The 12,608-nt window shown below is 54.3% G+C and overlaps 1 long non-coding RNA gene across 3 annotated transcripts; it reads left to right on the top strand.

Moving 5' to 3' along the window:
- Positions 1–2,000: 2,000 nt before the first annotated feature.
- Positions 2,001–11,647, top strand: LOC115503511. 3 transcript variants are annotated; one of them, XR_004342975.1, is made up of 5 exons: positions 2,001–2,609; positions 2,853–3,075; positions 4,487–4,555; positions 7,631–7,794; positions 8,602–11,647. It is a non-coding gene; the product is annotated as an uncharacterized LOC115503511 (long non-coding RNA). The 3 variants fall into 3 exon arrangements; XR_003965391.1 differs by having other exon boundaries at positions 2,001–3,075; positions 8,602–8,816; positions 10,532–11,647; XR_004342974.1 differs by having other exon boundaries at positions 2,001–3,075.
- Positions 11,648–12,608: the final 961 nt, after the last annotated feature.

Raw genomic sequence — 12,608 nt, 5'->3', positions numbered from 1 at the left:
CGCATCGGTGCATGGAGACCTGCCCTCCGGACACACCTCCAGAAAGGAAACCTTGCCCGGAGCACATCTGGTCATCCCCACGGCAGGAGAAGGCTGAGCACTGGCTAGAAGTTCTCCACCAAAGTCCTGGCAACAGACCTCTTGGCTGTTTGTGTTTCCTCTCAATGTAATGGTGGGAACGACAAGCTGTTCCTCGAAAACACCAGGCTTTGTCTCCTCTCGGATTTGCCAGGTAGGAGAAGAGGCCGTTGCATCCAGTGGGAAGGAGGCTCAGGGAACGGGGCGCTGGATACACCCACTATCTCAGCTCCTCTTTGGGGCTCCCCCCAGCAGTGGCCACAGGGGTGTGCTGAAGTGGAGGTGGGTCAGTGATTCCCTCCTGGGGGGTTTAATGGAGAGCAGTAATGCATCATAAGCCCCTCCCGGCCCTGGAGTTACAGAGGCATCCGTTATGCACACGGGGTTGGGGGTTCTTTCCCCTGGTGGTGGCTGTTCAGGATAAGTCCTGCCTTATAGAAACAGGATGCAAGTCATTTATATAACGTAAATTGTTCTAGTATCCACATTTTTTAGAGAAAAAGGCAAACTTAGGGGCGCCTGGGCGACTCAGTCGGTTAAGCATCCAACTTCGGCTCAGGTCGTGATCTCATGATTCATGGGTTTGGGCCCCGCATGGGGCTCTGTGCTGACAGTGCAGAGCCTGCTTGGGGTTCTTTCTCTCTCTCTCTCTCTCTCTCTCTCTCTCTCTCTCTCTCTCAGAATGAATGAATTTTAAAAGAATTTTTTTTAAAAAGGAAGGGTAGTATATCATTTACAAGAGAAAGCTTAGGAGATCATAACCATGTGTTTTGGGAAGATGGATGGATGGAAGTAAGGTAAACCCAAAGGAAAGTAAGCAAAGTGGCTCCTGATGAAATGAGACATCTGACATCTGACCTATGTCGACACCAGGGTTTGGGCAAGCAGAGTCGGTGTTGGCCTTGAGCTGAAGACAGTCAAGGGTGTACCCAGGCGGCCAAGCCACGCGCAGTCTCTGTCAGAGCTCTGCCCCTCATGTTGAGGCGGGTCCCACAAGGGATCCAGTGTCCTTCCTCCTGCTGGCTGTCAGCCGGCCAGGAGAGGGAGTTGGTTCCGTAGCCTTTCGTCCATTTACTGAGCAAAAGCGTATCGCTCTGAACCTTGAAAACACTGTGCCAAGTGGAAGAAGCCAGTCACAAAAGTGGGATCCTATGCCATGATCATAGGAAAGCCCAGAATAGGGAAATCTATGGAGAAAGTTCATTACCAGTTGCTTAGGGCTGAGGGGATGGGGGACAGGCATGGGCAGGGGTTCATTTTGGCGGTGATGACAATGTTCTAAACTGACTGCACAACTCTATGCTAAAAACCGTGGAACTGTGCACTTGGGTGGATTGTGGGGCTGGCGAATTGTATCTCAACAAGGCTTTTTTTTTTCTTCTTCTTTTTTTTAAATGTACTGAGCACCAACTGTGCGCCAGGCACGCTGGCGACTCAGGAGTAAATAAAGCAAACGCCATCCTCCACCACATTCAGTCTGAGGGAGGAGGCAGCCATTAGCCAGATAACCCCACAAACCATTTTTCATCGCGGCGGCAGAGAGAGCTACGAGGTGCAGGCGGCTGGAATGAGCGCCTCCAAGAGGGGGCGGCACCGAGCTCACGTGTCTCCACCTGCAAGAGCCGGAAATGACCAACTCCTGGGGCAGGTGGAGCAGGGAAGCGCCTTCCAAGCGGTGGGAAGAGCCGGTGCGGAGGCCCTGAGGCAGAGGCTGGCACCGGGGAGGAACGGACCAGCAGAAGGGAGGAAGACGAAGTGGGGGGCAGGAGCAGCAGGAGAGAGAGGCAAGGGGCGGAGGCAGAGTGGCGGGGGAGGGATATATGACGGTTTGGGAGTTGTTCAACTACAAACCGCCCCCCTGTGTTGTGGAGCGGAGCGGAGGGAGGCAGACGGAAGTCTGGGAGGGTGGAGGAGGGGGTCGGGGCTCGTCACCTCCCGCATCCGATTCACATGCCATTCTCCCTAGGAAGGGGCTGCCTGTTGACGAAGCAGGAAGGAAGGTCGGTTTGGCCGGCAGAAGGCCATGGGAGGACAAAGGGTCGCGGGGAAGCTGGCAGGCAGGTGAGACCTGGCGGGCCTGGCTCACACCTGTCCGCCTCCGGTGGCCAGGACGGGACAGGTCTGGAGGCGGGGGGGCGGCTCCAACGCCTCTGGCGTCCCAGCTGCCGCAGAACGGGGCTGGGGCTGCGCCAGGCCGGCGGGCGGGGGCGGGAGGCGGCGTGCCGGGCCCCGGGTCCCTGACGTCAACGTTGCCATGGAGACCCCCGCTTCCCTCGGCGCGCGTCGCAGCTGCCGCAGACCCCGGGGCTGGGAAGGCTCTGCAGGGTTGAGGGGAGCAGAAAGTGCGGGCCTGGGTCCCGCCGCTGCGCCCCAGAGCACCGCCCAGCGAGAGGGCGGGGGACCGAGACCCCCCGAGGGGCTCCCCGCTGCCCTCCAGCCTGCCCCCACCCCCGTCGCCCGGACTGGGAGCGACAGTCCGGGAGCTGCCTCGGCCAGAAATCAGCCCAGGGTCCTGCATGGCCCTCCCCACGGTAACACACCCAAGGGGGGCACGTCCCTCCGCCCGCGCCTCCCACTCCCAGCCCCACTGTGTTGGGCGCCCTGCCCCTTCCTTCCTTCGAGGAGCATGTAGGGCGCCCCCCCTCGGTCCCCAGCGCTTGCCGTCCTCGGCGCGGACCCAGCGAGGGAGAAGGGGCGTCCTAACACCGCCGCCCGCCTGCTGGCGCCGCCCTCCCTGGAGCTCACGTAGGAAACGGTGTTTTCTTTGTCTCTAGACCTCGTTCAGTCGAATCTCTCCAGGTTCTTAAAGACGCCTTCAGGAACAGACTGGCCAGGCTGGCTGACTTCAGCCTCGCCTCCACCTGCTCTTCGTGCCTCTTCTCTTTTCCGAGCTCCTTCCTCCTCCGCGGGAGTGAAAGGAAGGGACGCCCGTCCTGCGCTTCGCGGGTCTTGCCCTTGTCCTTGTTTGCCCGCTGCTGTTTCCCTGTTGTGGCCTAGGTGTGTGCACTTGGGAGGACTGTGTGGAGTGGGGTGAGGGTCCCCAGGACGGGTTCCCCCCCACCCCCACAGCTCCCTCTCCCAGCTGCTGGTCACACACACACACACACACACCCCGCCCCCCAGCTGCTTCCTGCTGGGGGCTCCTCACCCTGGAGCCAACCTTTTTGGTTGGGATGCTGGAAATCGCTCTTGGCGTTCCTTCCTCCCTGGTGTCCATGTGACTTCCAGAACCTCACACCTTCCTGACACGCCCTGGTCACCCCTCCCCACCCTGGCCCTTCTTACCACTTCTCTTTTCCCTGACTCCGTGCAGGGCAGGGGTGAACTTGAGACCCGGGGAGGGGAGCGTCTCTCTTCTTTTCTTCCCACCCCAGTCTTCTGTTGGTGCTGGGATGATATAAGGCAAAGCAGGACCTTCGCAGCCGCTTGGTAAATAAGCCCTGAGGTCTGGTCTCCAGTTTTCTGACTTTCTCTAGAATCTAGGGGACTTAGACCTGGAGGATGATTTCAAGGCTGCTGGAGAAGTCCCACTTAATACCCTCTTAATCATTCATCCATCCATCCACCTTAAAGACCTACTGCATGCTGGTCACTCAGCTAAGTGTGGGGGTCTAGCAGTGAATAAAGACCAAAGCCTCTTCTGTGGAGCCTATGTCTGAGAGGAGTCAAGCAACAAAATAAGAAAAAGATGTAGTGTCTTTTTTTTTTTTTTTAATGTTTTTATTTATTTTTGAGACAGAAAGACACAGATCATGAGCAGGGGAGGGGCAGAGAGAGAGGGAGACACAGAATCCGAAGCAGGCTCCAGGCTCCGAGCTGTCAGCACAGAGCCCGACGCGGGGCTCCAACTCATGGAGTGTTCTTGAGATCATGACCTGAGCTGAAGTCTGGCGCACAACCGACTGAGCCACCCAGGCGCCCCAAGATGTAGTGTCTTAAAAGGAGAGATGTGATGGGGAAAAAGTTGAATCCAAAAAGGAGGATGGAGAGAGTGGAGGGAAGGTGGCTAGGGAAGGCCTCACTGAGAAGGAAGGGGACATCTGGGCACAGCCCTGAAGGAGGGGAGGGAGGAGCCAAGGGATATCTGGGGGGAAGAGCATTCCAGGCAGCAAGAAAAGCCAGTGCAAAGGCCCTGAGGTGGGAGCAGGCATGGAGTGTGAGAGGAACGGGGGACGATGGTGCAGTCAGAGCAGAGTGAGCAAAGCAGGGAGGAGAGGAGAGGGCGGAGAGTCACCTGCGGGCCCTGCCGGCTGCTTGGAGGATGTGGGTTTTCCTGGCACTCTTCCCTCTTGTCATGGCAGCTCAGCAGACATGCGTCAGTACCTGCTGCCCCTGGCGCTTTGCTGAGGGTCCTCCTGTGCACCATGACATCCAGTCTCAAAATACAGTCATTATCCCCATTTTGTAGATGAGAAAACAGAGGCGCTAGCATGTCAGGTAAACCCTGAGGGATAAGAAGAGATTCATCTGGAAAAAGGTATGTGTGGGGTGGGGAGGGCCCAAGGCTGTCTGATGATGGTCTCAGGGAGGAGACAGCGAGGCCTCTGCCACACAGAAGGAAACCGGCCTTTCTGTGGCTGCCCCACTTGGCCTCCAGAAAAGCCCAAATCTTCCTGTCACAACCAGCCCCAGGGGCAGGAGGCGCTGCTGTCCCCAGACTTCCGAGCCCCAAGCTGACGGCCCTCTGAGTCACAGCCAGCAGCTTTAGCATTTGCCCTCGGGGGTGGGGGATGGGGGCGAGGGTCGGTGGAGCTGGAGAGACCTGGAGAGACGGAACCAGGTTTTTCTATCAGGCAGGCCTGAAGGGTTTGTGGGAGGAAATGAGGAGGAAAAAAATGAGGCTGGATGGACTCAGGTGGGGAAGCTACTTTGAGGGAGGTGGCCACCCTCCTGGCCAACTCGCCAAGTCCCCTGGCCTGTCTCAGCAAGTGCCATGGGCTTGATGCTGAGAAAATGTTTGATCATTCATCTGACAGGGGTCTCCTTTGTGCTGGGCCCTGTGTCCTGTGATGGGTGGGTGGGGAGGTGGCTGTGGAAAGGGCCGAGCAGATGATTCTGTGACTCCTGAATGGATGCATTAATTACCTACCGCTGCGTAACAAATCATCCCAAATGCAGCGACTGGAAACGGGCGTGTTTGTTTCTGCGGCTCAGGAACTCCGGAGTGACTCAGCTGGGTCGTTCCGGCTCACGGCTCGGTCCCATATGGCGGCCATCGAGATGTCAGCCGAGGCCGTGGCCTTGTTTGAAAGCTCTGCTGGGCTGGAGGACCCCCCTTGTGTGACAGTGCCCCACACCGCTTCTGGCGGGAGGCCTCAGTGTCTCCTCACACGGTTGTCCAGAAGGCTCCTTGAGTGTTGTTTTATGCAGCTCCCCCTAGGGTGAGTCATCGGAGAGAAAGACCAAAGTAGAAACTAGGGTGACTGTGACCACCGGGTCTCTGATATCCCCCACCGTCACTTCTGCTTTGGGCTCGTTTGTTAGCAGCAAGGCACTAAGACCAGCCCACGCTCAGGGGAGGGAGATTAGGGTCCACGTCTTGAAGGAAGAGCATCAAAGAATTTGTGGGCGGAGTTTAAAACCATGACAACAGGAAAATGGATGGTGCACCCGCTCTTCTTCCCTGATGCTGGAATCTTAGAATACTCTCCGACCACAGCTGTTGGTGAAATCCCCCTGGGACACTTGTAGCTGTCCAAACCCCGGCCCCTCTTACTGAGCTGGTCTGAGCCGGGACTTGGACATGTGTGGTTTTGTTGTGTGGAATAATTTTTATTTAAATGTTTGTTTATTTCAGAGAGAGAATGTGCACGCAGGGAAGGGGCAGGGAGAGAAGGGGACAGAGGATCTGTGCTGCCAGCACAGAGCCCGACGCGGGATTCAAACTCATGAGCCGCGAGGTCGTGACCGAGCGGAAGTTGGATGCTTAACTGGCTGAACCACCCAGGCGCCCCTGTTGTGTGGAATGCTCTTAAACTTTAAGCGTGACGTTTATGTTTCCGCTGCATTATTTTTTTATTGTGGTAAAATGTGCATGACGTAAAACGGACCATTTTAGCCGTTTCTGAGTGTGCACTTCGGTGGCAAGAAGTACATTCACGTTGTGGTGCAACCGTCACCTCCAGAAATGTTCACCTTCCCGAACTGAAACTGTACCCCTTAAACGCTGACTCCCCACCCTCCCGCCTCCAGCCCATAGCGGCCCCCGCTTTCTGTCTTTATGAATTCAACTACTCGAGACCTCAGAGGGCTCCCTTGTGTCTGGCTTGACCCAGCACAGTGACTTCCAGAGCTCATGCACGCGGTACGCGTCTCAGGGTGGCATTACCCTCATGGCCGAATACCGTTTCATTGTACGGACCACACTGTGTTTATCCGTCGTTCGGCGGTGGACATTGGGCTGGTTTTCACGCTGGTATTTTTTTTTTTTTAATTTTTTTTTCAACGTTTATTTATTTTTGGGACAGAGAGAGACAGAGCATGAACGGGGGAGGGCCAGAGAGAGAGGGAGACACAGAATGGGAAACAGGCTCCAGGCTCTGAGCCATCAGCCCAGAGCCTGATGCGGGGCTCGAACTCACGGACCGCGAGATCGTGACCTGGCTGAAGTCGGACGCTTAACCGACTGCGCCACCCAGGCGCCCCTCACGCTGGTATTTTTAAGGCTCCGGAGTGATACTCATGACCCATCAGGGATGAAAATTGAGGTCTTAGACCAGTGGTTCTTAAGCCTGGCTGAGCATCCAAATCACCTGGTAGCTTTTTAAAAAACAAGCCAATGCCTGGTGAGCATCACAGACCTGCAGACCAGCTGAATTGGATTCTCTGGAGGGGGACCCCGGAGTCTGCAAGAATCTGCAGTTACTTCCAGAAGGCCAGGGTGTGAAGACTCATTTCCAGGTCTCTGCTGCCCCCTGGTGGCAGCACCTGGGATCGTCTGCAGCACTGGCTTGCCGGCCCCTTAAGGAGCCCAAAAGAGCCAGTCCCCAGAGCCATTCCTTGGGGGGTCTGGGGAACCTGTGGGGCTCTCCCTGCCTATCCTCCCCCACTGTACTTCCTGGTTTCAGATGAGCCTATTAGGAGAAGGCACAGACAGGCGGGGGACTCCGCTTCGGTCCTTGCCAGTTATATGACCTTGAACAAGCCATTTACTTGTTTCAGGGACGTGACCACTGCTCTCCTCCCCCCCCCCCCCCCCGCCCCGTCAAGTCCCTGAGATCACAGTTGAGTATGTGTGTTAGCTTTGGGGAGAACCTAGAATTTCTTAGCTTTGGCTCCATTGACAATTGGGTAGGATTATTCCTCATGGTGGGGCCATCCTGTGTATCGTAGGGTATTAAACAGCATCCCTGGCCTCAACCCACTAGATGCCAATGAAACCCTCCAGTTTAGCCGATCAACACTGTTTCCAGACATGAAGAAACGTCCCCTGGGGGGAGGGTTGCCAGACAAAATGCAGGTTTCCCAGTTAGATTTGAATTTCAGAGAAGCGACTCACAGCTTTTTGGTAGAATTCTGCCCTAAAGATTGCATTTTTACTTGCTAAATCCAGAAACCCTGCAAAACCACCTCAGTTGAGAGCCGCTGCGCTGTGAGTGCCTGATACTTGGGTAGGAGGCTAAGATACCAGATGGAGAAGAGGCAGCAGGAACGCACTGGCCCAGCCTGGCCGGGGAGGGGTGCTGTCTGCGGGCAGGCCCGGCAATGATGAGTGAGGTGAGGCTTGGGGAGAAGGGTGGCCGTGGGAGAGGAAGCTGGGCTCACAGTCAGGCCAAGTCCCTCTGGGGGCTCAGAGCCACTGATGTGCAGGGACAGGGGACACCTTGTTTCCCCAGCACCTGGGGACAGGGCAGTTTGTGGCCGACCACAAGTCAGAGAGGTTCACCCCCAGCTTCTCCCCAGAGAGAACCCCCAGTGGTGGGGAGTCAGGCCCAACTTGCTCATTTGCAAGAGGAAGAAACAGGCCCAGAGAGGGGCAGTGACTGTCCCCAAGCCACAAAGCCAGCTTGTGGCCCCAAGGTGGGATCAGGCTCCTCAAGCCAGGACTTGTGCCCCTGGGGTGGAGCCTGGGTATGTTCTCAACTTGTGGTGAGTCCTCTGAGAGTTCCCAGAATTTTCCAGATGCAGAGGTACTGAAGCCAGACTTCACCCTGAGGCCGGACCACCCGAGGCTGTGGTCCCCAGCTGTTCTCCATACTACTCCAAGGGAGTGCTGGGACCCCTTCTCGGGCTGTCCCTGTCATGTCCATCTCTTGATACTGACTGATAGGGAGAGGCGACATGGAGAAATGGAACAATGCTTGGGCTTGGAGCCAGACTGTCTGGGGCTGAATAGTGGCACTGCCCCTCACTAGCTCTGACCTGAGGCAATCTGTGCCTCAGTTTTTTCATCTGTAAACTGGGAATGATAAAAATGATACCTACTTTGTAGGGTTATTAGGATTTGATGAATTAACAAGGAGGAATGCTTAGAACAGTAAGTGGCAGGTAGTAAGGTTTACCATTTATCTTACTTCCCTCTAGACTTCTGGTGACATCAAACCTTCTCCTTCGGAAGCTGGTTCAGTGGGCTGTCAATCATAGTCACCAACCCTGCCCTGCCCTGCCAGACACTGGAGTCAAGCAAGGAGCAGCCACTGCACCCTGTCGCCCAGTCACTGGGTTGATGAGTGAGACAACCCTGAAGAAGGGCTATTGAGTTCCTGGATCCAGCCTGACCTGAAGCTAGCTCCCAATATGTGAGACAATAAATTCCCCATTTCACTTAGGCAAGTTTGAAGGGGAGTTCTGACCCATATACCCTTTTTGCTTCATAGAGCAAGAGAGGTTCCCCCAAGGCAGCCCCCTTCTCCCATGGACAAGCCTCTCAGCCTTGGTTTTGATCCAGCCCCACACAAGACCAATCACCCACTCTCAGGGAGTCAGAGGGAGATTCTCCGTTTGAGCTGTGGCTGGAGCTCAGAGCAACAGGAATCAAACTCGTATAAAGTACCTTGATGTGCCACGTATAGCGCTGGGGCTTTGTAATAAGAATTCCCCAAGGCCACACAGCCTAGAAGTGGAATCACTTCAGTGTGAACCCAGGTAGTCTGACTCCAAAGCAGGCACGCTTCCCAATGCACCACATGGCTTATTACCTGCAGGGGGGATTTTCTGTTCCATTGAACATTTTGATTGTAAAAACATAAAATTTACCATGGGGAGGGGGAGCAGTTTAAGTCAGCACCGCCCTTCTCAGCCAGAAGATGACCTAGAGAATCAATTACTCCAAGTGGCCTGGTGCCCTGGAAAATAGGAGGCTAGGTCCCGTTCATTCCCTCAAGCCCTACTAAGTGACTGGCAATGTTCAAGGCAGGGCCCAGTGTTTGACGTGAAACAGTGAGGAGCTTGGAGGGAGCTTCTTCTCGGGGTTCACCCCGCACCTGCACAGCCTCAAGAGGGAGCGCCACCTTCATTCCTGTGCCCGGGAGTCTATCTGGGCCCCTCTTGGTCACTCTAGTCCCAGCAAAGTCCTGGGCAAAGAGCAGGTTCAGGGTCAAGTAGAATTTAGATGAGTGATGGAGTCTCACCCCAGCCAGAGCAGAAACTGCCAAGGCACCGTCCCTGAGAAATGATTCTGTCAACAAGGTGTCCGAGGGGCACTTAGCACAGTGATGTACAACGTGGCCTAATCGCTGCTGTTGGGGGTCCGGGGAAGAGACCGAGGGCAGATAGACACCAGCACACATAAACCCCGCATTACTGCCTGTGGACAGTGTCCTGAAGGGAAGGGTGGCGTGGTCTGCAGGGGCGTTACCAGAATCAGGACACCCGCTCCCAGGAGGTGATGGTTAGGCTGGCCAGCTCCTCAGAGGCCTGGAGCCTAGCACTGGCCTCCCCCAACCTTCTAAATTTTCATAACCAGGCTGCTCCCTTTGTTCCTCTAGCCCTGGGCATGGTAGCTGCTCTGTGTCATTATTAACCCACAATACCTTTTTAGTTGACCGTTCTTTACATTGTCTCTGTTGAAAGAACCAGAGTGCTTTCTATCCCTTGGTAGGACTCTGAATGACACAGAACGAACTGCTGCAAGCTGAGGAAAGAGGAGAAGGTAGCCCAGTCCAGGCAGAGGCACCTGCATGGCGTGGCCAGAGGCTAGGAGGCTGGAGGGAGCGAGGCACATTGCAGGAGTCAGGACCAGTGGAGCTGGAGGGGATTAATGGGGTGGCAAGTAGAATAAGATGAAACTGGACAGGTCAGCTCTTACATGGCATGGAGTCTGGATGGGATCCTGGGAGCAATGGGGAGCCATGGAATGCAATACAGCGACTGAGTGATTTAACTTTCAAAGATTGCCCTGGCTGCCGTGAGCCTAACTCGCTGTTGGGGGCAAGAGTGGGCAGGAGCAAGATAGTATGTTAAAAGGTGCTAACTCCTTTGTTTTTTGTTTTTTCCTTTCTTTACTGCTTGGAAGGGAGGCGTCTCAAGGAAGAAAAACATGGGGGCGATTCTGGCGCAACATGATGTCACAAGATAAAGGACAGGACCTCATGGGCGCTCGAAAACTCAACAGTAAAGAGAATGCCAGGACCCTAAATGAACCCCTACTAACCCTAAGTGAGTCAGAGAAAGTCTCCACCGATGACTCCCCAGGACCGTGCGGCCACCAACGGAGCCAGCCTGCTGGCCAAAAGAAGGTAGAAAGCGCTTTCAGGCCTGCCCAGTGTCTCCTGGCGGATAAGTGTGGCCCTTACTCCCCCAGATGCCATGAGGCCACGTGGAGGGGGTGACGGCCCCGAGCTGCTCGCGGTCTGGCTCCCCGCAGAAAAGCCCCAACTCCCAAGAAACGCCCGGGCCGGAAGCGGAAGCGCGGGTGCGTGCGTGCTGCATTCTGGGAAGTGTAGTCCACAGAGGCCGGAAGAGTCCGTGAGAGCCGTGCGTTTGGGGGAAGGTAGTCCTCTAGTGGTCTGAGAGCCGGCGGCGTGAGCTGGAGTGGTTCACCTAAACCCCACGCCGTGGCGGGGGTTAACAGTTTGGGGACTTAGAGTGAATACGTAGAATTTGGTTTTGTCTCTCCCAACCACCAACACCCACGGAAGCGGAGAATAGGACCTATCCACGCTTCAGTGGTGGCAAGCAGGCCTGAGTTATTCCGCCCTCGAACGAGTAAATCAGCTGCGTAACCTCCCGGAACCTTTGTTTCCGTATCTGTAAAACGGGCAGATTAATCATTCTCACTTGGCAGCCTTGATAACTCAATCAAGTAACTAGCAAGGTGCTTAACACACCTTCCTTGCTTGACAAACCCCTCTTCCCTTTGAAGCTGAGCGTGAAGAGCAAATGGATGTGTTTCGCAACCAGGAGCAAAAATTGTGCTTCAGCGGAGCACTTGGGACGTTTTCTTTGCAAAGTAGGAGTTGCTGCAAATTGCAGCCAAAACTCATAGGGGGGGAAATATAAGGAAATCTTGTCACCCAGAGACTCAGCAAGGACGTGTGACCTTACTAGCCAACACACAGTAAGATGTAAGTTAAAAAATGAGACGGGTGCCTGGGTGGCCTAGATGGTTAAGCGTCTGACTTGGCTCAGGTCGTGGTCTCATGGTTGGTGAGTTCCAGCCCCGCATTGGGCTCCGTGCTGACAGTGGGGAGCCTGCTTGGGATTTTCTCTCCCTCCCTCCCTCCCCACCCCCTTCTCTCTCTCTCTCTCTCTCTCTCTCTCTCTCTCTCTCTCTCTCTCTCTTTCTGCCCCTCCCCTACTCGTACTTTCTCGCTCACTCAAAATAAAGAAACTTTAAAAAAATGAGACAAACTTCTGGGGCAGAGTGTCCTCGCATGTTATCAGTGGAAATATTAATGGGCTCATCCTTTATAAAGGGCAATTTATGCGGGTGCAAAGTTTCCAGTTGTAGGAATTTATCCTATAGACACACTAGACTGTTTCGAAATGACAGAAGTTTAAGAATATTCATTGTAGCGTTGTTTATGAAACATGCCTGGAAATCGTCCAGGCCTCTATGGGCAGTTGTCAAGTTACAAAAATGATGGTACATCCGTGCACGGGGATGCTATGTTGCCGTTAACATTAATGAGGTGTGATATCACCTATGTAACATTCCTGCACAAAAATGTTTATCCTAAGTATATTGTGAAGAAAGTCTCAGAGAAATCCAAATTGTGGGATATTTTGCAAAACTGGCCTAGACCCTCAAAAATGTTGATGTCGTGAAAGACCAAATAGACTGGGAGATTGAAAGAGGTTAAACAGACCTGGCAATTAAGTGCACTGGGCAATCCTTCATTGGAACCTGGATTCTTAAAAAGGACATTTTAATCAGACACCTTGGGAAATTTGATTGTGGACCATATGTTTGATAATAGCAACGTATCAATGTTGACTTTCCTGAACGTGATCGTTGTATTGTGGTTGTGTAGGATAATGTCCTTAGTAGCTATCTGCTGAAGTATGTAGCATTGAAATATTAACCCTTGGCTCTTGGATAGTTTAGAAAAAAGAGAAACAGGTAAAGCAAATGTGGTGTGTATTAACAG

Source organism: Lynx canadensis, chromosome E2 (assembly GCF_007474595.2).
Source record: "Lynx canadensis isolate LIC74 chromosome E2, mLynCan4.pri.v2, whole genome shotgun sequence".
Lineage (NCBI taxonomy): Eukaryota > Metazoa > Chordata > Mammalia > Carnivora > Felidae > Lynx > Lynx canadensis.
The sequence above is the reverse complement of the archived record's forward strand: the minus strand, read 5'-3'. Positions and strand labels throughout refer to the sequence as shown.